This window comes from Protopterus annectens, chromosome 5.part0 (genome assembly GCF_019279795.1).
Source record: "Protopterus annectens isolate FY-2018-M chromosome 5.part0, PAN1.0, whole genome shotgun sequence".
NCBI classification, from domain to species: Eukaryota; Metazoa; Chordata; order Ceratodontiformes; family Protopteridae; genus Protopterus; species Protopterus annectens.
This window is the reverse complement of record NC_056735.1, coordinates 1,334,931,593-1,334,956,351: the sequence shown is the minus strand read 5'-3', so window position 1 is coordinate 1,334,956,351 and position 24,759 is coordinate 1,334,931,593. Positions and strand designations below refer to the sequence as shown.

Sequence of the window (24,759 nt, the reverse complement as noted above, 5' to 3'; positions counted from 1 at the left end):
GTTTCAGAATTTAAACAGGGATATATTTCACACATGTGTTTTACTCAGCTTCTGTAGCTGTACTTTTCAGCCTGCTGCAGGTTATGTACTATTATATTACAGGTGGGACATCTTTATTTCAGACTTGTTTCATTTTTTATTTTTGGATCACAGGCTGCATCACACTTTTGTAATCAAGCAATACTTGCAAACTCTCTTACACTGTTACTTGCACATTTTATTAATAAGTGACTACACTGCACTCTTTTGCAAACTGTCATACTTTTATATTTATTTACAGTTACAGGGAGAGGATTACTGACCTGCCTGGTGGCGCAACCGTGCCAGCCTATCGCCTTAGGCTCTACAGTTCACAGAACGGACACCTGCAGCTGTAATATAAATAAAGTAATATTGGAATACACATCTCCATAATATCAGCTAGGTTAATTTCTTACATAAATAATTACATGTAACTTACTCAGTAGTTGGGCGTTGGGCATTTGCCGGGCCTCCTGGATCCAATGGTTCAGCTGGTCCTGCTTCCTTCTCTTCAGGTCCGCATGGTGGTGACAGACCTGTTTACCAGTCCTTGGTATTCCTGTGGCACTGGTGAGATCATGTGCCAACTGGTCCCACGCCACAGCCCTATATGCTCCACACAGGACCTGGCCCTGCATGAGTTGGGTCTCATGATCATGGACAAGGAGCCAAACCATATATTTGGACTCCTCAATGCCCCACCTCTGTGCTCGGAAGCAACTACCCTCTCCTACACCTGCCATCCTGGCTGCAATTCGGTTCCACAATTGGTTATGCTGTGTATTCCCGCCTATGGGGCTTATATATGCCGTTTTTCCCGCACTTATCTGTGATTGGCCATTTTGGAATTGTATCAGCTTCACAAGACCTGCTTTGTCATGCTCCTCTTTCTATTCATTCCTATATATATGCTATTACTGCATTTCTAAGTGCAGCTGTCATGGCTTAGTGGTTCAGTACTTTTACTATGGTGCATGGTATCCTGGGTTTGAGTCTGGCCATTGCTTTTTATATTTTATGACTGTCTACACAGGCTAGGAGGTGTGTCTGTGTAAAGGCAGTTTTGATACAGCTTGCTCAACGTTGCCCATCAGTTAGCTTGTTGGTGCAGTGCACAGCTCCGTGCAAATGGGCCACGCTGGTTTACGCATTGTTTGGCTGTTACCATGCATATTATGCTCAGCTCAGCTACGGGCAGACAGTTTCAGCATGTTAAAATGCTGCTCAACCCCGGGCACTCATTTTACACCTGTTAAACCACTGCTCACTGACGGACACTCATTTTAATCCTGTTTAAACACTGCTCACCTATGGGCACTCATTTTAATCCTGTCAAAACACTGCTCACCTACAGGCAGATGTACTCAACTTGTTAGACTGTAGCTCAGCTATAGGCACATCTGAAAATTTTTTTTTTATCTCACATTTCTTCAAAATACATGGCCCATTTCATTACATTTTACATAAAATATTATTTTATATATGTACATATATGTCAGGGAATTGTTTAGTGCTTATTTCACTAAAAATAAAAATTGATGTTGTGGGGGCTCAAACCATGACTGCCTCCTCTTAAGCCAACATCTCTACCGCTATGCTATTGCTTCTTGGCTTTCTTTGCATATTTAGTTTTTATATGCTTTTCCACTGACTGCTAACTGTGGCTAAGCGCACGCACGCAAACGAGCGCACTCACGGGCAAACATCTTTACAACTTATAAAAAATATATAAGATGTTCATTTATACATTTTATGTTCATAGTCTGTGGGGCCATGTGTTGTGTTGTGTTTATTCACATTTACACGGACTCTGTCATGGGGGTTTACTTTCGGGACTTTTACTCTTCTGGGGGCATGTCCGTTTGCAGGGCTCGCCCTACGGACCCGCCCCTTACTGTCTTACATGGACCGTATTAACCTTAGGTGTGATTCAGTATGCCCTCATGCATATGCATGGCATGCTGACGTCACACCGTTTAACTGCAGCCTCCGTGTAAGCCTTGTAACTCTTACACGGAGGCTTCGTGAATCCTGCCCTATGTTTATATAATGAGTTTCAGTATTTTAATGTGTCGATACTATGAGCTAGATCAATCTATACACACACACAAACACACACACATACATATTTATGCATGCACTATAGCATCATATCTTTTTTATTTATTTATTATTTATTATTCTATCAAGCAATGTGATTATTGCACCCTTAATTCCCTGTTTATAAAGGCTTGTATCACTTCAAACTGTGCTGTTTTCTATAAACACATATGAAAAACATTCCAAGCTATTTTGTATAATTATCTCATGACATTTCTAATTAAGATGAAATATGTCATTCATTCTTATATCTATTTTATAACAAAATTAAAGAAAACTGTTATGGTCACATTTCCAAAATCCACCATTCTATATTTTAGGTTGTATCCTACTGGTGATGATTTCTTTAATGTGCATGGTTTAAAAAAATGAGAAAAAGGTGACATCAGTCTAGTGTGACTAACCTGGTCAACAATAACTAAAAAGAAATAGATAAAAATAAAATGAAATTATCATTTACTGAGTGCTTATTCTTTTTCTGTGAATGCCTGTGTGTGTGTGTGTGTGTGTGTGTGTGTGTGTGTGTGTGTGTGTGTGTGTGTGTGTGCACATGCACGCAATTGTATTTTTTCTTAGTATGCAATATCTCTTGCTCCTCCCACTATTGCATGATCTGTAACAAATAAAAGCAGGATATTCACCACATAATTCAGTCAAAGAAGTGAGAAACAAACTTCCAACATGAATCGTGTGACTCTGGTTCTTCTTGTGCTGGTTGCGTTGGCAGGATTTATGAGTAAGTAAATTAAACAGACTAGCATAGTCTGTTTTAAATGTCTACAAATGCATGAATGTTCTGGTAGTATAGTAAAGTTTAATTTAATCTATAAAATTCCCTCATCATTTACATTTGCAATAGCTATAGATATCTTTACATTTATAATTGTATAATTTACCTTTGCATTAGAACAACAGATTAAAGAAATATGTTAATCACGGAATAAGTTATGTGTTATTTCATAAGAAGCATTGCTTTAACTGTAATTTTCCTTGAAGAGCATATTTGACATTTGTTTATGAACAGAGCATTTTACCAGTGCATTACCAAATGAAAAGTTTAGTCTAGGAATATGTTAATTATTACTTCAGTACATTAGTCTGTAATGTATTCTTAAAGAAAAACTCATATTACTTATATAATTTAGAATGTTTTATGAACAAATCTGCAGTCATAAACTTAATTTGAATGCCAATTAAAATGCAATGCTTTTGGGTGCATTAACACTCAAGTCATAAATTACTATGAGTAAGACTTGAAACACAATGATATAAGCATGAAACTTACCAGTTCTGTACATCACCCTCTGCTTGACCTTCTTCTGTTACTTCACAATCTCCATTATTTCTATATATTAAAAGAAAGTCAGTTCCCACACAAACCCCTCTCACATTCTTACACTGATATGCTCTTATACGACCATACTATAAATTCTTTCTGAAAAATGTCTCTCCTTTTCATCATTCTATTTCCATAACAAACTTATTTTTCATTTTCTTCATTTTATTTATATATATTTGCCTGTTTCCTTAACTCCTTACTCCTTTCAGCCAAGTGTTTCCAACTGATATATAGTTTATTGTGTTACAAAATTGTTTTTGATAACTTTCAAGTTTGTCAGTTCTGAACATGAGCAGTGGAAACTCTATATTCCTCAAAACTATATACTTGTCGCTGAACTCTTTTATGTTTTACCTTCATTCAAATATGTTAACTTTTCCTTTGTTATATATTGTCTATGGCCTGGGTCGTGGCTGAAAGGGATATCTGGACCAGCCCACCAACTTGATTAACAAGATCAAATAAATAAATAAATAAATAAATAATCCATCAAATCTAAAATATTCTGTCCTTGATTGGGTAATAACATCTATAGAAAGATTCATTCATGCCTGCCAAGTCTTAGAAACTGGTATTTATTTATTTTTTTTGTTAAAAATATTGAAATAAAAACTTATTATAGTGATATCATTAAAATGTATTATCAAGGAAATGGTTTCAACATTAAATGGAACTGACTGAGCTTGTATTGGTTCTCTCTCTAGACATTATTTTTTAACTTAATTATTTTGAAAAGAAAGTTAAATAGTGCTTTCTAAAGTAATGTCATTAAGTGCTATTTCTTAAAAGAGCATTTAAAGTTATTGTTTCATAAAGATATTCAAACACTTTAGACAAAAATGAAAGTGTTAATTTTCAAAATGCCATCAAAAATGCCAATTATTAATGTATAAGCAAAAATGGCAAAATCTCATTAAGTAAACAAGAGGGTTTATTAGAAGATATATTTATTTAACTGCAGTATTAAATATGTGAGTTTAAACCAATGTAAACACCTGGTAAGCAAAACAGCCCAATCTGCTCCAGTTTTAATAAAAAAATTATAGGCTGCCATTCAATTGTTTGCAGAGACCTGCAGCAGTCATTTCTGGAAAACATCTAAAACATTTTATACTCACTTTATGTATAGTCAGTCTGTACAGCTTACTGATGCCAATGCACTTGTATAATATTTTTCTAATTGACTTGCACATTCATAGATTAATGGAAATTAATTTGACATCCATTTTACAAAAGTAAGATTGGGCACTGGGCTCTACCATTTGATTGATGCATTTGTAATAGAGGAATTCATAACAACAAGATAGAAACAGAACATTTGTAGAAACTACTCTTTTATCTCTGATACCATCTCTGGACAAGCTGCTAAAGACATATTAGTTCAAGTAGCAGGTTAATCAGAAGATTTTTAATTTTGTTCAGTCCTGAGTATATTTTGAAGACATCAATACAACAACACTGATTCCTTTTTCCTTATATCTAACATATATTGTACACTTAACAAAAATAACAATTCCTCTGTGATGTTTCTGGTCATGCCCAGGTCTTCAACACCTTTAATAATTATTCTCTAGTAGATATTTTGACCAATCCTGCTCTCTGATATAGCTTGGTAGAACAGATTGTAAATTATTTATTTGATAGGGCCTGTAATATACAGGTAAAGTATTAGATTCTAACATGCTCTCTGTGCCAAAGCAGATATCTTCTACCATCCATCTTCACTACCTTAATTCCAAAGTCAGTGAACAAAATTGTTTTATCCTTAGCATGCTTCTTAAACTAATGCCATATTATTTTTTCAAGCTTTATCTTACAATAAAATGTTTGTGAAAGCTGTTAGTGCCATTTTATCTGTGAGCTTTATAGTTTGTTGCTTCTGTAAGTCAAACTCCTGACTGGACATCAAGGTTTAAACTAAAACCATAAAACAATAAACTTGAAGCCCATGCATGTACGTGTGTGTGTGTGTGTGTGTGTGTGTGTGTGTGTGTGTGTGTGTGTGTGTGTGTGTGTGTGTTCGTCTGTCTGTCTCTGTCTGCTTCTGTAGGAAGTTAATTAAACATTACTAATGATGATCTAAAATAAAATTAGTAAGGAAGAAACCTGCTCACAGCCAAGGGTTAATAACAGTCTATTTTTGCCCATTTAAAATTGTAAGACATAATCAGGCAAACACATTTATTTTAATATGCTAATAAGAGATTTTCTATATTGTTAGCAGTGATGTAAAAATTAAGGAAATGCTGAACAGAATAAGTGGCATTTTTAAAATGTCAGCAGCCTGTTACTAAATGAGTAAATTGTTATTAAGACAAGTTTCTGTTTTAACCATACCTAGTGTATTGGTATACATCAGACATCATTCTGAGTATAAACTTTAATAAAATTAGTGTTCTGCCAAATAATGTCATTCTTTCCCCTACATTATTCATTTACTTGTTTATTATTTCTTTAACATTTGTTTACCGGGAAAGTCTGACTTTGAAAAAAGCTCATTTTCAGCAGAGGCCTAGCTAGAAATGTTCTAGATGCCTGTCTTTGTAAAATGGGAAGAAACCCATGCAAATGCAGGGAGGACATGCTGACTCTGTACAGAGGGCACCCCAGCTGAGACTCAATCTGGAGAACCTCTTGCTGTAAGGTGACAATGCTACCACTGCACCACTGCACCACTGCTCGTCCAATAATGTACTGTTGTTGTAAAATAAGAATTGTGTTTGTTTTCTAGGTATGCAGAATGGAGTTAATGTGGAGGCTCATTCCTGCAGAGAACATTTAGGCAAATGCCGGAGAAAGTGCCGTGGTGTTGAGACATCCATTGGACCACATGGATGCTGCTTTAGACGAGTGTAAGTAATTGTAAATATGGCAGCACTTTAAGCTAGTTACACATAAATAAATAAATAAACACCAGTAGTTAAGGATGCCAAGAGAAACACACCATGGGACAGTTCCAGTGATAAGGACATTTTCTCTGTAGGCAGACAACGTATGAGAGAATTATCATTTGATCTTGTGGATCTCACATAGAATGAATGAATGGGCTTATATGGGAAAGATAAAAGAAAAGAGAACCTCGGTGGAGTATGAGCAAAGGAAAAAAAGAATTATATACGTGTGAGTTTGTATGCATCTACATGGCTGAAAGGCTAGAATACTTCTTTGTAAATGCATTTTGCATTTTATTAATATCATGTTATCATGTTAATATCATGTAGGTGGGCTAATCTCTCCTTTTACATATTTATTGTATTATCAGCTAAGACATAAGCAAACATACACTTATGTAAAAGTAAAGTAAGTTAATATGTTCACAGTTACATCACATACATCCTTTTACACAGTTATCATCAATCCAAAATTACATAAATTGCTTAATTCCTGCCATTCCTTAAAAAAAAATCATTCTACCTCCAAAACATTATTCTGCATGTGTTGTTCCCATAATTTCTATTTTTATCTGTAATTTGCTCCTACCCTTTCCTAAAGATTCAACGTCACGTTTTTGTTATCTCTGTTACAATATTCACCACTTTAAATACAGTTGGTTTAGACTCCGATTTCCATTTTCTAATCATTGATTTTTTGGCAGCCACCAGACTTAAACTTAACAAGGCTTTACTATGTCTAGGCAATTCAGATCCTGTATCCCACCTAAATATATATATATATATATTTCCTTAGTTATATACATTTGCTCACCCAATATTTCTGACAAGGTACTCTGTAAGAATTTTTAAAGTTTGCCAACTCATTACACTCCCAAAACATATGTTCCCATTTACCTCTTTCTTTCCCATTCCAACTCCGATGTTTGCCATCTACCTGAGAAAAAAAATTTTGGAGTCTGCTTGGGTACAAAAATACTTATAGAAACACTTCCTAATTCTTCTAGACTCTTTTGTGTATTTTGGAGCCATATATATGTCCTCCCATTGTTTCCTTGTGAATTTCTTATCCAGTCTCTCTTCTCAATCTTTTTAACCTCTTCTGATTGATTTCTGTAATCATTGTTTAATATTTTATATGTCCTACTATTTATCCCATTTTAACAGCATCTTCTTTCCTAGATTCAAAAACTCTACCAGAGCAGGTCTTTCCCTTTTCAGGAAGTTTTTGTATTTTTTTTTTCCTGCAAAACCAATGGTTGGACATGAGGCAAGAAGAAGGCTATTTTGAGTGGCCAAACCAGAATATTGGATTTTTTTTTATATATATAAGCAGATGACATAAAAGGATGACTGCAGTGAAACAGATACATAAGATTTCCAGGGAGAACACAGTTTTGTGTGTACTTCCTATTTATTTTTACATTTATTTATTTATTTTTGCACTAAGGTAGTGATACAAATGAGTAATGATTTTCAGACTGAGAAAACTGCAGCTGTTTGTGTGGCAACCCAATGTTAAAGAGTGTAAGTTGAAAGAAGTGTGACACTGTGTTGTGCCTCACTGGGCATGTAATGTGGGGTGAAGGGAGGAGAAGGAGGAGGTAGAAGGTGTACCGTTTAGGGGTGAGATAATCTGGAAAATTCACGTTCTACAAGAAGATGTGCCAAAACTGGCAGGATAAGGTGGAATGAATAGTATGGTAAAAAGCATGACACAGAAGCAGTATTAGCTGTAATAAGTAAGGAGCTATTGAAAAATTCAGATCACACAAGTTAGAGTAACTTGAAAAGCATATTTCAGCCTCAGTTTTGATGACATGGCCTCAGTCATCCATTCAATGGGGGTTATGTACTGAGCAATAAAAGTGACAAAATGGCAGAAGGGTAAGGAATAAATAGTTGTAGCTCACAGAAACCATTGGAGATGTGTAACAGGTGAGAGGGAACCAGAGCCTAACAAATTTACTGCTATGCAAAGTGTGTAGTAATACAACAGAGATGGGTTGCGATTTTGTGAAAATGTTGATGTATATTGGGTAAATGCATAACAGGAATACAAAAGAAGAGAAAGGTAAATATTAGACGTACTTGTGCAATCAGAAGTGAAAATCAAATTAGTGACCCAGTTAAGAGAAGGAAAATAAAGGGGGAAATGTAAGAGGTCAGGCTAGTTCAGGACTTGTCTTTGCATTGTGCAGTCCCAGGACAGGCAGCTCAGAGATAAAGGTCAGTGAATTCCAAAGTTACTGAAGATTTACAAGATGCAGAAAAAAGCACTGGATAATATGGACCAAAAATATGCCACTGCAATCTCTACAGTACACATTCAGGGTCTTCTTGGTCTTAGGTAATTTTGGAATTCCCTCACTTATGAAATTAAATCTATATTCATCATTTTACATTTCACTGATGAACTAAAACTGAACACAAAGATAAAGCCGCTTGTAAATGTATGACTATGTCCTATATTTCTTTCATTTGTCATTATATTTCATATTTGCTTTCCTTTCCTTTTCTATATTTAGACCAGGTTCTGGATTGCTATAGTAGGATGGGATCTGATTTATATAGCACATCATTTGTAAATTAAACAATATCAAGTGCCTCCATGTTTTTTGTTAAGTCTAAAAATGTCATTGTACTGTGTTTTTGTTTGTTGATTGTTGATATGAATAACTAAGTGTATAGCCAGTGTGGTGCAGTTTACTTAACTGCAGAAATAAAATAAGTAGGAAGGGAGTGAGGACTAAATAGAAAAATCAGAGGTGGTAAATCATAGAGGATTCCAGAGAGAAGAGAAGGAAAGCGGGGCAATAATTCTCTTGTATAAAGACTTGAATGGGAGGTGCTAGAAGCAGGTTCTAGGTTAAAGTGTAGGAGAATGTTTAGTATGGCTAAGAATGTGAGATGAACCAGTGGTAGGGAAATATAGGGCACAAATGACCTGAATTTTGAGCACTTATGGAAGAAATGGTTGAAATGATGTGACAGTGAACCACTGATGTTGTAAAACTTATATGAATGTAAAATAGAGTATGTCTAATGTTTCTGATGTTTCTGGAGACATACCCCAAGGTTAGTCTTTATGCCTTTTCTGATCAATGCTTTTATGTCAACCATGCCTAACATAATTAAAATTTGCCACTGATGCTGAAATAACCAGCATTGTGGTTTGTACCAGTGATCAGAATAACATTTAGTCATGCTTATATCAATTATTTATTTGAGTAAAGGAAAGTCAAGTGTCCTTTAATTGCAACAAGTATAAAGTTGTATCAACTGGTACTTTGAATCAGGAGGCTAAAATGCATTGAATACAAACAACAGCGAATCTTAATCAGTGATAAGATGGACTCATTCTCACGTCAATATGGCAATTAAAAATGTTATCTTATTATTGACTCAATCATGTGATTGACTACCTTGAGACATAAAGATGCTTTCATTGATTTGTACAAAAGCACATTCAGGCCAGTGCTTTAGTACATGCCTTCCTTCTGTACTTAAGGTGCATGAGAACTAAACAGACTTGAGTGGGTAGGGAGATAAAAGGTGGATGGTGAAGGCTGAACAGAATACGAAGGATGAATGGTTTGTTAAATGCAGAGTTTGACTGTAACAACAGGTATGAAGATCTGCAAAGTGCCTATGGTCTAGACAGAAAAGAGTGTTGAAAAATTTAGTAGATGAGTGAGCTATGCTGAATATGAATAACTCTGACTAGATATGTAGGAGTTTAATCTTATTTTTCTAATGCAAGGCTGGCTGAAAATGGAAATAGAATTATTACCTGCATCATTCAGCTTTATATTTAGATGAAGTAAAGTTAGGTGAGGTTTTGAATAAAGGGGTCAGTGTCAGGTGGCTGCTACTGTTTCAGGAAATGGGGACCATGAAGAGACTTTTATTTTGTGAAATTGGAAGAAAGGGAAAATGTGATGCCCTACCACTGGACCAGTGATCAAGGAGCCTGAATCCTCACCAGTGGCACTAGTTGGGGAACATACATTGGAAGGATGACAAGTTACACACACAGCATTTCTAGATGCAGCTCTCTGTATCAAGTGCTATTTCCCTTACCAGCACACAGAGACCACAGTCAGTCCGGGGCTGATTTCTCACTCTTTCACCAAATCCCCAGTATGACTCCCCACTGGCACAGCTATGGAGTTGTAGCCAAGCCAAGACCTCCAGCACCCTCTCTGTCCAACCAGTGCTTCATGTCCCTCCCAATTAGCTGATACATACACTCTTTGAGGTTTGATTTATACACGCACACACACACACACACACACACACACACACACACACACACACACACACACACACACACACACACACACACACACACACACACACACACACACACACACACACACACACCTGAGAAAGGCTAACACAGATCTATTAGCTTTGTCCCTTCTGCCCAGATTATAAGGTAGCATTCACTGCTACCAACCACTCCTTGTCAGCTATTTTAATGACCTTAATAAAGGGTGTCCAATCTTGCTGTGTAATTTACTGTTAATACAAATGATAGTTTGACCAAGGACAAGGCTATTAGGAGTGGCCCACACAGTGTCACCAAATAAATATCTAAGTACTCTCAGAACTTTAATATCTCTAAAAGGATCAGCCACAATGAAAGGTTTAAATATATTTAATAATAAATAATAAAAGAACAAGAAAATACTCATAATCACAGTAACATCAGAATTCAAAATCACATGAAATATTTAAAACAACATTGCAAGACAGTCTCAAATAAATAAAGAAAAATATCTAAATTATGTTTTACTATATTTCTGACTGAATCTAAGATAATTAATAGTCCCTAGTCAACTTACTTACAGAGCAAGGCAAGTGTGTGGTGAATGGATCTTGTCAGGTCCAATACAGAATACAGACTGCTATCTCTCTCTCTCTCAGAGAGTTCTCAAAATTAATATCATAAATTGTACTGCTGGGATAGCTTGCAGAATAAACTCATCTCTTTGCATTTGACTCTATCCCAGGTGAAACCCCCCACTGCTGGAAGCTGTAAGTATTTAACATTTACCTGTGAAAATTCATGACCTCAGATTACTGGCAAATGGTGGAAGTCTTAAAACAATAAAACACTTCCAAGACAAACAGAAAGCTCCCTAGTATTAGACAATGTGTCTCTTGCTGGACTGAAAGAGAAAGATAACATCTTTGTATGGCCTAGCCATAAAGTAATTTAATTTTAGCTATTTTTCTGAAGTTAACCTTCCATATTCCAGTTTCAACTGTTAAAATATATACATCTAAACAGTTACAATAGTGCAGGTACATTTCTATTATATTCTAGTAGGGCATGCTGTGGTTACATTTCAAGTACATTGCAAATACCTTCAAGCAGTTTAATATACACATGACATATAGTTCTAATACATTTGTAACACAAGTGTCTTGTATACATCATGTTAATACTCACAAATAACATATAATTATTTACAGAATTCCAGATAGCTGGGCTGGCAGTATCTCTTTTCATGACATTTCTTCCCCCTTGAAGATTCAAGCTAGTTTATTAAGTGACCCTTGAGAAACGTTGCTTGAGAGGGATGAGCCTATCTGAGAATACCTTACCCCATTCCCTGTCTTGAGACCCCATCTGCATTAGCATTGCTAACCCCACTGTGGTATTGCACTGTCATATCATATGCCTGCAGTCCTAAGCCCCACCTTAGTAACTTGACATTTTGTTGACTGGCTTAATGTAGCTATGTTAAGGGATTGTGGTCTGTAACTACAGTGAATTTCCTTCTGTATAGACAAGGCTGACATTTCTGCAGTGCCCAAACTATGGCTAGACATTCCTTTTCTACAGCTGCATAGTATTCCTCCCTGGGTTGGAGCCTAGAGCTGAAATATACCACTGGGTGCTCTTCTCCCTCTGAGGAAACCTGACTGAGTACAGCTCCTACCTCATGGTTTGAAGCATTCACCTGCACAACAAATTCTTTGCTATAATCTGGACTGGCTAACACAGGGGGTCCTTCCAAAGCTCCTTTAATCTTCCGGATTGCCTGCTGACATGCTGGGGTCCATACTACCTTATCTTGCCTGTTTTTCCTTGTCAGATCTGTAAGGGGAGCAGCTATAGTACTATACGTGGGGACAACTTTCTGTAGTACCCTGCTGTCCCTAAGAATTCCCTCACCTGCTTTTTGGTAACAGGAGCAGCCCATGCCTGAATGGCTTCTACTTTGGCAAGTTCTGCTCTGATCTTGCCACTCCCCACTCTATGTCCCAGGTAGGAGACCACTGCCATACCTACCTGAAATTTACTGGGCTTAATAGTCAACCCTGCCCTCTGTATTTTGCCCAGCATCTCCCTGACATGCTTAAGGTGCTCTTGCAAGAATGGTCATAGATGGCAATATCATCCAGGTAAGCAAGGGCAAAATCTCCTGCTCCTACTAGGATACTATCTACCAGCCTTTGGAAAATCAGTGAGGCATTTTTCATCCCAAAGGGCATCTTCGTGAACTCACATAAGCTAAAAAGAGTCACAAAGGCTAACCTCCCTCTAATGATGGGAGTCAAGGGGCACCTGCCAGTAGCCCTTGGTAAGATCAATAGTGGTCAGATACTTAGCAGTGCCAGAAGACATCAAATGATACACTAATTTTAAAAGATGAATGGTCTGCATACAAAATATTGCCTAACACTGTCTTGACATAGAACATATAGGAGTTATTTCAACCAGCACCCTGCTATAGAAGGATAACGCCTTGGCTACAGCCAAGGTAATCTAAGTTTGATAGTGGCTCAAATTCATGAAGACACTGGCATGAAGAATGGCCATGCCCATCCTGGAAAGAAGAAAGAAGTTTGCCGCAGATCAGAACATACTCTGCTGGGGACTGGAGTGTGATTTCCATTTGGTGTCAAAGGTTACAGTAGTAGTCAAGAGGGGTGGGCATGAACATGCTGCTGTGAGTGGTGACATATGCCATGTGTGATCCAACAGTTAGGGACTATTATCCCCCAAAAAATCCCTGGGTCTTACATATGATGCTTACTCCTCGAATCAACTCTCATCAGAGAAGGGGAAGAAGGTACCTGTTTTACAGGTCAGAGAAAGATAGGCTCTTCTTTCCCTGGAAAGTGAAAGCCCACCTACAGGGTCAAATAAGATTTAGCCACTCTGTCTTCAGTCAGTATAATACATACAGGAAAGGTACTGTCACCTTAGAGGCTGCAGACCTAGAGGTAATTTTCTCCACGAAAAGGTAAGACTCATCTGTGGGCCAAGCAGGAACTGGCTGTAACCTCTCCCTTAAATGAAGGGCCATACGTGAGAATAGCAAGAGTTCATGAAGATTGACAGGACATCAGTGGTAGGTGGACTGTAGAAGTTAAACAAATATATATATATATATATATATATATATATATATATATATATAGAGAGAGAGAGATATATATATATATATATATATATATATATATATATATATATATATATATATATATATATATATATATATAGTTCAGTAGTGCCTACAATATCATGGCATCTGAATATCAGACTTATGTCTATTATGCTTACTAAGAAGAGACATGTATCTATTAAACCTGGAGTGTATGATGCCAGTGGGCATTAGGCACAGAGCGCTAGCCACTGGGTGGAAGTGTATCCTGCCTTGTAATGTATTACAGTATAACTTTCTTCTCAAATATACTTGGTCCGTTACTTTGTTCATGCTGTTTTTGTGAGGACTGTGGATCTCAGAGAACATGCATTATGTTTCATGTATGTACCACTGATATATCTGATCTGGAATTTTCAGTCAGTAATTTCACTTGTTCTTTTGAAATTAAGAGTATTACATGGATTTGTTCTTGAAGGTTTAAATACTTATGAAGCACAAAAGCCCTCTTTTTGAATGTTTGCCATTAGTAGCACTGCCATAGGCTCAAAGCAGAGCTTTGCATTCAGCCTAAATTATTTTGAAATCCAGCCTCAGAAGAACCATTTGTTTTAATTTATAATTTTACTACCTTAGTATAGATAAGTGGAAATTGTTTATAGTGCTTCTTTCACAAAATATTACAGAGAAACAATTTAAATCCTTTGTGTTTTCCCATTCATTATATCTGAGTTCCAAAGACAATGGGAGAATTAATTGTGCAACATTAAAAAGACACACAAAAGAAGGAAAAATCTGCATTTTGGGAGACTCTAAAGAGCACCCAATGCAACTGCATGGTATGATGGACGAGTTAGGGGCAGATGGAGGCAGAGGGTGGTTGTCGATGTCCCGTGGTACACTGGTTACACACTTAACTTTGGAGTAGAAAGCTGTAAGTTCCATTCCCATAACAACTAGAATATTGCTGACACTTCAGTGCAGCATAAGGGGGGAGGGGGGTGCTGCACTCATAAGTGTGCAGTCCTTCATATAAGATGTAAAACTGAGGCCCCACCTGTTTCAGCTGGTGGTAACTTAGGTGTATGTAAAACAATCCATACCACCTATTTGGAAGAGTAGGGAATGCTCCCCTATTCTTTATCCAAATTCCCCTAGTAGAATAAATACCATGCCAGGTATCCCCTGAAAAGAGGTTACTGGCCTAGTGTGACTAATTCAGTCAACGAAGGATAAATACATTAAAAAAGGGGTATCTATCCCAACAAACTGAACAGTCCATTAAAAGTATTCAACCTGGAATGGCTCAAAGAAAAGTATTTGATGGAACTAGAAAACAGTTTTGCTTTTAATATCTTGATACAATTTACTGTAACCCATTCATTATCATCCTGAAACAGAAAAGTCATAATAATATGAGTTTTTTTGTCTGAATCATAGCAAAATATTTGTCCTGTGGATGTTCCAGACTTCAAATGCCTTTCCATTTTCTTTTGTTCCAGGTGAAAATTATTTTGCTACCAAAATTAATTTTTGCTCCTTATTATACATTTTTGGTGTCCAAAACACTTTCTTCCTCATCTATCATTTTCTTCTTACTCTTTTCATCATTAAATGTAGGCTTGACAGTAAAGACACCATTCAGTTATAAATTCTGAGTAATAATTACTGAACATCTTTCTAATTTGAACTCTCTTGCAACAACTGACATTTGATTCATACACACACACGCACACACACACACACACACACATATATATATATATATATATATATATATATATCACACACACACACATATATATATAATATATATGTGTGTGTGTGTGTGTGTGTGTGTACACAAATATATCGATATATATAGATGTATGTCTCTCTTTGTATACATACGTATATATATATATATATATATATATATATATATATATATATATATATATATATATATATATATAGACACACACGCACACATATAATAAATAGTAGAATTATAAAAAGGTAGCGGAAGAGTGGGAAGGTTGAAGGGAATTGATGATCATATGGGTAGGCACGTTAGACAAAGCCAAAACTAGGCAGTAGACTGCTGAATGAATGGAGAGAGTGCTGAGGAAAATAGAAAAGGAGAAAAGGGTGCAAAAGGAAGTTTGGATAATAAAGTTGATGACACCTCAGTAAGTAAGTTTATTTATTTTATTTGTTTGCATGTTTAACTGTCTGATTGCTAAGTGGGGTTGACTTATTAACCCTTATCAGTCAAAACCCAAGCAAAAGGCACAATAACATTATAATCCACAACATATACAAATGAAGATATGGGACCATTTTGGGTAAAAATTGATAATATATTTCCTTAAAAGTAAAGTATAAGAAATAATATAATGATATGCATTTCAAGGCAAGTCAAATAAAATGAATTACTTTTAAATAGTACTGTTTGGATCTGGTTTGTGAGGATGATTATGGAATGCATTTACAAATGGTTAAATTAAGGAGAGCCATAACTGGTTCATCTTGCATTGTACCCAAATTTGGTGCCCCTCAGGTCTAAGTTGATGATTAAAAGAAAGATGGTCTGATCCTTCATTTGGTGCTCCAAGCCAGATCCATTCTGGACTTCTCCAGTCTAAGATGACAAGCATACAAAAAAGGTCTTATTTCAGGACTAAAAAAAAACTTTTGGCCTTAAAAGCTGTAGCAAACTGCTTGCTACATTTCTAGCAATTGGCTTGCTAGAAAGCACTGAAGAGCTTCAGCTTTATCCCAAAAGTCAGAAAAGCAGTTTCAGCATTAATTTTTGTACTGAAATTCAGAAATACTGGCATAGAAATGAATGCTGGTACTGCACAAATGATTGATCAGCATCTCCCATTTATATTCCCCTAACAACTTTGCCCCCTTCAACCCACCATGGCTATTCCACTGAATTTAAGTGACTGTTTTTTCTTCTTTTGTTTATATTTTGTAGTCATCTTAGCCAAACTGACTATGAGCTGCTACGCCTTCAGCCTTTCTCTAGATTAACTGACTTGCTTCCAGACTGAGGCTGCCAACCTTAGAACTAAAGACAGAGGACTAATCCATCTTCACTGTGAAGGAGAGGAGAGTAGATGAAAACATCCTAACCAGCATCAGCCACTTTTCTTCTCAAGTATTTGGTATATGCCATAACTTATTTCCTGAGATTCAGGTATTCAAGGATGCTAACACACATGCATGGGCATTTCTTGCCATGATATTTTAACATCACCCCCCCCCCCCCAGTGCATACACATAATTGAGTGACACCAAAGCACTCTAGAGCAGTAAGAGCAGTACAGTGCTGTAAATAACCCATACTCTCCCCTGTGGTAGGTAAGCTGGGCATCAGCTGCTTGTGCCTGCTACTCTAAGTTGTCTTCCCAAATTTCCAAGTTGCTATTTGATCCTGAGTCACCAGAATAGTAAATAGAATCTCTGGCCCTGCACCAATGGGCCAGCCATTAACTTTTCTTACTTTTTATCTATCACTTTTTACTTATTCTTCCTCAGTGACTCTCAGTCTCTGAGAACAAGTTGTGTTACATTGTACCAGCATCCACTTTATACAGAATGTGTTTTTCATGGGTAAATGGTTTATACCAACTTAAATTTAAGTCATACAAGTTTCACACCTCTTTAGTTTTGATTATTTCTCTTTCTGTACTTGGAATACAAGCTATAACTGCTTGCCACATGAACAAGGACTTTAAGTTATGTCAGTTAGTGTCAAACCCATGGCTGATGGATATTGTACATGTGCATATAAAGTCTCCATAAAGCAGGCATGCTAGTGGCTACAGGACAAAAACGACAACACAGCGTAGTCAACAAATACAATCAATCCACTAGTCCACGCTGTATTAGTGCCACAAATCACCAGACCACAATCTATATATGCAATATTTTTATTCACAATCTAGTTAAGCGCTTTCATCTAAGTAAAACAGACTTCTTCAGAACCATGAAACTATAACACGTGCCCAATAAATACATCCTCATATCCAATCACATTCATTCATCAATGAATATATGCATCTTCATATACCTAATTATACGTGCATGCATATTCATAAAAAAATGTTAAAGTTTTTTTTAAAAAAATGTTCGTAAAACTTGTTATTAAAAATATTGTTAAAATTAGAATATATCTTGCACTATAACAAATATATTCATATAGCAGTATGACTTCCATTCATCAGTACAAACTTTCCTATTCTTCAATGTGTATATACAACTGAAAGACTTTATTTTGGTAATTTATTATGTTTGTCTTACATTATGAATACTGATTCTAAACATAACTATTTATGTTAACTTTCTCTATCTCATTACTCTGGCTTCTATCACAGGTTTAATGGGTATATTGTCATTAATACCTGGTGGTGTAATCACGTTTAATAAAATCTGCCACCTAATCTCTTTTTCACCCAAGATCTGCTTGATGTTTCCTCCCCTATTATTTCTCTTGAGGCTCTCCATAATCCCAAATTTAAATGTAGTACATTCATTGTTCTTTTCTATATGCCTATATAATGCATTATCTCGTTTTCTAATAGCATATAGATGGTCATATATTCTATTCCTTAAACATCTACCCGTCTTCCCCACATAGAAACTGGGACAACTAGTGCACTTAGCCAAATATATCACATTTTATGTTTGACGATTACCTTTCCTAAAGTTAACTCTCATATGATAACTATTCTGTATATCCAAAAATTCCTGCTCTAAAATAGCATGACATTGATTACACAGATTGCACTTCGTGGTACCACCTGTCCTACCATTATTGATTGACATAGGTGCAACACTTTCAGATTTCCTTTTCAGATTTACTCCCATCTTATGTACAAATCCTGGTTGTTCCCCTAATATTTTGACCACCTCATCTTCACACCTAAGTATATTCCAGTTTCTTTTGATTATGTTTTTAACTTCATTTGTAAACCCATTATATGGCAATATATAAGCCCTTTTATACTTCGTGTGTGTTTCCTTCTTGGTGGTATCTCCCTTTGTCTCTATACCTATACCTAATAATGGTTTATATTTTTTTCCCCATTCACTTATAACATAAATTGTCACATCGTTTATAAGTGAATTAGGGTAGCCTCTATCTTTAAACACGCTTCCTATGTAAGCTATTTCCTCTACCATTTCCTGTCGGTCAGAAGTCATTTGGGCCCCGCTAATACATTGCTCCTTCAATATATTTCTTTTTGACCTCCTGGATGACAGCTAGAATATTCAAGGTAGGAGTTGCTAAAAGTGTCCTTTCTATAAATACGTGATTTAAATCCTGTACTGGTATTAGAAATAAATGTATCCAGATATGCAGTACCTTCATAACTCATATTGTGTGTAAACTTGAAATATGAGCTTGATCCATTCAAATAGTTTACAAACATCCCCACTTCAGCTCATGTACCTTCCCACAGGACAAACATATCATCCAGGAATCTAACAAAACATCTAATATGATCACGGAAAGGGCCTTGTAAAATTATCTCCTCCTTCCAATCAAGCAAAACCAGATTGGAGAATATTGGGGTGCAAGCTGTACCCATAGCTATGCCTCTTTTTTGCCTAAAATACTCGCCTTCAAAGTAAATAAAATTGTGTTCTAATACCAATGACATGAAATCACTTATCAAATTAATTCTTTCCCACTCAAAATTCATATATTTAGTGACACTGCTAATAAATCTTTCCATACCCTCTTCTTTAGGTATGCAGGAAAACAAGTCCACGACATCTATTGTAACCATTAATAACCCTGGCTTCCATATCTCTGGTTTCTACCGACCTAGGAAGTCCCAGGAGTCCTTTACTATGTGGGAATGCATTCATATATAGGCTTCAGCCATTTGTCAATGACTACACCAAATTGAAATGTCTTAGATTTACTCCCTGAAATAATAGGCCGAAATGGGGGTTCCATTTCATTTTTATGAATTTTTGGGATGCCCACAATTGTGGCCAAGACAGGAAATTCTACTTTCAAAAAATTATATAAATCCAAATCTATTCCATTATCTAATTCTTTTAGACATAAATCAATATACTTGTAAGCTATATTAACTTCATTTAGTGAGGAAGTTTCATACTTATCAGAATCATATAAAATTGTAAACATCTGATTAATGTAGTCATTGGTTTCAAATAGTACAATTCCCCCACCCTTGCCTGGTTTCATGACACGTATATTGTGATTACTACATATATCTGTTAATGTCCTATATTCTTCTCTACTGAGATTATATTTCATCCTAGATTTTTTACTCTCGGTATAAAGTGAATATAATTCATCCATCACCACTTTCTCAAATGAAGCCAATAAGAGGTGCATTGATTGTCAGCACCAAAATCTTGAAAGTGAAAGTCATTGTGCGTGTAAACGGAAATCTCCATAAGTGGAGATTTCCATTTACTGCAATGTAGTGCAATCTCGGAGTTGGTATATTTAAGTAGTGGGGGGTGTGGGAGGTGCAGCCAGGGGAGCTTGCCCCCCCTGCATAGAGCAATTTGTGTTGTGTTTGGGTGGTTTTTTTGTGTATGTTCGGGGGTTTCAACATTTTCATGTCGATTATTACGCTGTTGACAGTTTGAGTTTTTGACAGCGTAATATAAACGTGATATTTCTGTATATGGATGGTTGAAACTTTACTAGATGGAAATATCTATTTGGTTACAATAAATTTTTCTAATATTGTCCTAAATGTTATATTTTCAAGTAAATCATAAAATACATAGACAGGTAGGCAGACAAGTAGAACGATAATGCATATTTTCTTGCATATTGCTAAAGTGAATCAAATGTATGCTAGCTTTTGTTGATTCTGCAATAATAATACAATACTAACACATTATATAAAGTAAAAAAATGTTAAAGTGGTGAATTTCTTGAGAATTTACTAAAGGTAAGGACTTCATATTTTAATTGTGTATGATTGAGCAAACAAACAAATCAATTCCTTACTGCAGACTACTCATTTTGACTCTGGTACAGCTAACTGCAATGCTTTAGAGATTTCTATAAATTATAACTTGTGGACCTTAGCTACATGCTCCCTGATGTTTTCTAGCTCTTTACATAGTTAGGATGGGTGTCAGAAATGCACAGCACACACATTGTGTGTGTATATGGACTGCTCAGTGCATTTTGCTAAAGTGATTCAGAGACTGCTGTAGTGCTGCAGCAGTAAAGAAGGTGCTAGTCAGTAGTGCCACACTGGTCTCACTGGTGAAGGCAGCATTTGAATACAGTAGTCCCGGAGTATGACTGATGTTAATTAGCAATGTGTGCTTTCCCAGAACTTTTGGCCAAGATAAGAAGAACATGGAAAAGCAGCTCAAAGACTAGATGTACACCACTATCTGGGGAATGAAAAGAAAAAGTGTATACCATCAAGCTAGTGCACACTCGCTCAGGCCTATGGTAGGAGCAGGGCTCTTAGCCCCATGGGATGAAAGTACTGCAAAGCTCTGCGTATGTGAGTGAGTGTGCGCGCACGTGTGTGTGTGTGTGTGTGTGTGTGTGTGTGTGTGTGTGTGTGTGTGTGTGTGTGTGTGTGTGTGTGCGTGTGTGTGTGTGGGGGGGAATAGCACAGTTACCCGTAAGTGTGCCATGTTCAAATCACAGACACGATAATGGACTATCTATCAGATGTTGTTCCAAGTGATATTATCATGACACTGAATTTCATGCTGTCATTCTACTGGGCACTGCAGCATTGCTGCACAGTTCTGGTAACAATTTAATTTCTGAATCCTAATTTTAGTCTTTTAGCCAGAAAGAAAAAACTGGGCTGGTTTCATTATGAGGGGCTCACAATTTAGTAATGTTTATTATCATGTCAACAATCATTTGATAAGCAGTAATTATATTAAAAAAAACACTAATAAAATAATTAACCTGAAGCAAAATTCTCAAAATTCAAACATCTAACATAATTTCTGAAAATATCTTCTTGATGAAAAAAGAGGTCTAAATGCCTAATTTATTACTATGTGCAGATGTTTAGCCATGAACACTTGCACTTTCTGTATATTTATACAGCTTGTAATGTACATTATTTTTAAGAGCAATTTTTTATGATCTGCATTAAGCATTTTTCAGCTAATGCAGTGTGTTAATTTGTTTTGTGGTGTTGCTGAAATTATGGCTCTCATCTGCCAAGGGGATGCATTAGTTAATCTGGCAAGGCCCTATCCTATTACCAAATGAACAAAAAAGGAGAAAAGAAAGCAAAATGTGTTTTTTTTTTCTTTCAAAAATTAAGAGGCTATAATAAAACAATATGAAGTATTGTCACATTGCTCTTATACCCACTAATGAAAACGTTATTCTTTTTATCCACAGTTGCTGTCTAACATGAAGAACTTGGTTCATGAATTAAGAAGCAAACAAAAAGAAGGAATGGTCTTCCAAAATGCTTTTTACAGAATTCTAAAAACTATGGCTCTTCAGAAGTTTTGTTTTGCCATTTGCTTTCTTTGCAGCATCCCTCTTAAGAGTCAAACCAAATCCAAATGCAGTGACTTTCATGCATTCATATTTGCTATAAATAATAAAAATCTTGCTGAATATATACATAATAAAAAGCTTGCTGAATATAATAAATCCCAGCTGTTGCATTTGGAGACAGTGGTGATTAATTTACTAATTATTATAAGTGCTTCTTGATTTTGTATTTCTGTTCTGCTTACTTTTTAATAAAACACATATTTTGCAATATCACCAATTGGCAGATTTATTGAAGTATTATTATTAAGTACTAATATTCTACAGCAATAATATGTGTGTAGCTATGAAACTATGTATTGTATACAGGACCACATTTTGAGGGATTCACAGTAGGTCTGAGTATGAATACATCAGATTTATTAAGAGGCATAGAATAACAAGTAAAAATGTGTTGGGAGTAGTTTCTCTGTGAAAGCTTGTTATATGACTGGTCAGGTGCCGTTTAATTATTACTGATACAAAATAAGACATTTATTGAACATCAGGGAGATACTTCTGCAGCACCATTTCAAATACGCAACAGATATTTTGAGATATAATCAGAGGTTAGAAAAATGTGTGAAAAATATGTATAATTGTCCTTATTAATTCTGGTGGGGGGGCACTAGATTCTGCAGCACACAATTCATACTTCTCAGTCTCTTATTGCAACAATCCTAGCCAAAGCCAAAATATAAGAGAAAGACAAAGTGTTAAAATCTGAGACAGATTTTAAATATTGCTCTTATAAAGCAGAAAGCTGATAGAACAATAGATTTTGCATTAGCATTTATTTTCTGAAGGCTATGAAATCTGAAAATCATTCCAAAGTGATTTCAGTGGTTTGCCAGATAACCACACATTTTATGAGCAATGGACCAAAAATGTGAGACAAAAATCTGTATATTCTGCAAATTTCTTGATAGTTGGGATGTATTAGTACCATAGGAGCTAAATAAGAAAAGTATATCTGATATAAAACTATATGACAATTGTTTATGTGCCATTTATACATTTGAAAATACAGAAACGAGGTCATGGATAGCTGGATTAATGTTTCAACAGAGATTTACTTAAATGGACTATTTAATGCAAATACTGACATATCAGTGTCAGAATATCAAGACTAGATAATTAGAATTTTGAAACACTGAACAATGATTGTGATGCTGCAGGTAAATCAGCAAATGTGTGAAAGTTGCTGTTATACATTTAAAGCATTTGTTCAGGGGTGCAAACACCCTCTACCTCCACAACCATGCTGCTTACAGGTAGGCTAATCCATAATCACTGCACCTTGGAGAAGGGAGAATTCTCTAAAGTAAAGAAATTTTGAACATATTATACTGGTGCTTGCACTATTGGGTCATGGAAATAAAATTGAAACCAGAAAAAAATCCTTTGTTACAAATCTTGTAAGATGAATAGCATAGCACTTTCGCAACCTAACTAATTTTAACCCTTCAATATTTTCTGAAACCCTTAAACTAACAAACTGGGATTCACTAAACACTCTTCCCCTAGATGAAGCCCTAGAACTCTTCAATACTACCTTCCTTAAAATCCTAGATTCCCAAGCCCCTCCTCGTACAAAAAGGATAAAGTTCAGCTCTGCCCCTTGGCTAACTAAAGACACTAAAACTCTAATGTGACAAAGGGACAAAACTTGGAAACTATACAATAAAAATAAAAACTCAGCCTCTTTACTGCAATTTAAGCAACTCCGCAATATTGCTAAAAAACTTATTATGAAAGATAAGAAATCATACTACAGCAAACTTCAGTCTACCCTCACAAATAATCCCAAAAAATTCTGGAATTCCATCAATTCACTCTTACATCCAGGTACAAAATCCAATCCCTGTCCAGACAATAATAAGACTGACACTGAAATTGCAACTCTCTTTAACTCCTTTTTTACTGGCTCCATAGCTGAACTGACTAAATCCTTCTCCACTTCCACCCCTACCCCTAACCCAAAGCCTTCTTCTACACCCATCCCTCACTCCAGCTCTCGTAACCCCCCTCCCACTTTCATTCTACATCCTGTGTTTACCACCAGTATCAAACAACTTCTCTTCAAACTCAAACCATGCTCCAATGCCCCTGACAACATCCCATCACTCTTTCTCAAGCTCGCAGCAGATGGCATCGCCATACCTATCAGCATTCTCATCAATAGATCCATCCAAGAATCTTATGTTCCCAAACTTTGGCGAGCTGCCCACATTCTGCCCCTCCATAAAGGAGGCAAAAATAATACCATCTCTAACTTCCGCCCAATAGCTATTCTTTCCCCAATTTCAAAAATTCTTGAAAAATGTATCCACCAGCAACTCATGCCCCACCTCCTCAATAACCATCTCCTCACTCCTATACAACATGGGTTTCGGCCTGGCCACAGTACCATAACTGTTCTTCATTCCTTCCTAGAAATTGTCAACCAAGCCCGTGACTCTGGAAATATTGTCTCCACTG

General features: G+C 36.2%; 1 long non-coding RNA gene across 1 annotated transcript; it reads left to right on the top strand.

Annotated features, from left to right (window-relative positions):
- The first annotated feature begins 2,762 nt into the window (after window positions 1-2,762).
- On the top strand, window positions 2,763-22,182 carry LOC122801658. Its single transcript, XR_006364776.1, has 3 exons — window positions 2,763-2,857; window positions 6,192-6,312; window positions 22,138-22,182. It is a non-coding gene; the product is annotated as an uncharacterized LOC122801658 (long non-coding RNA).
- Window positions 22,183-24,759: the final 2,577 nt, after the last annotated feature.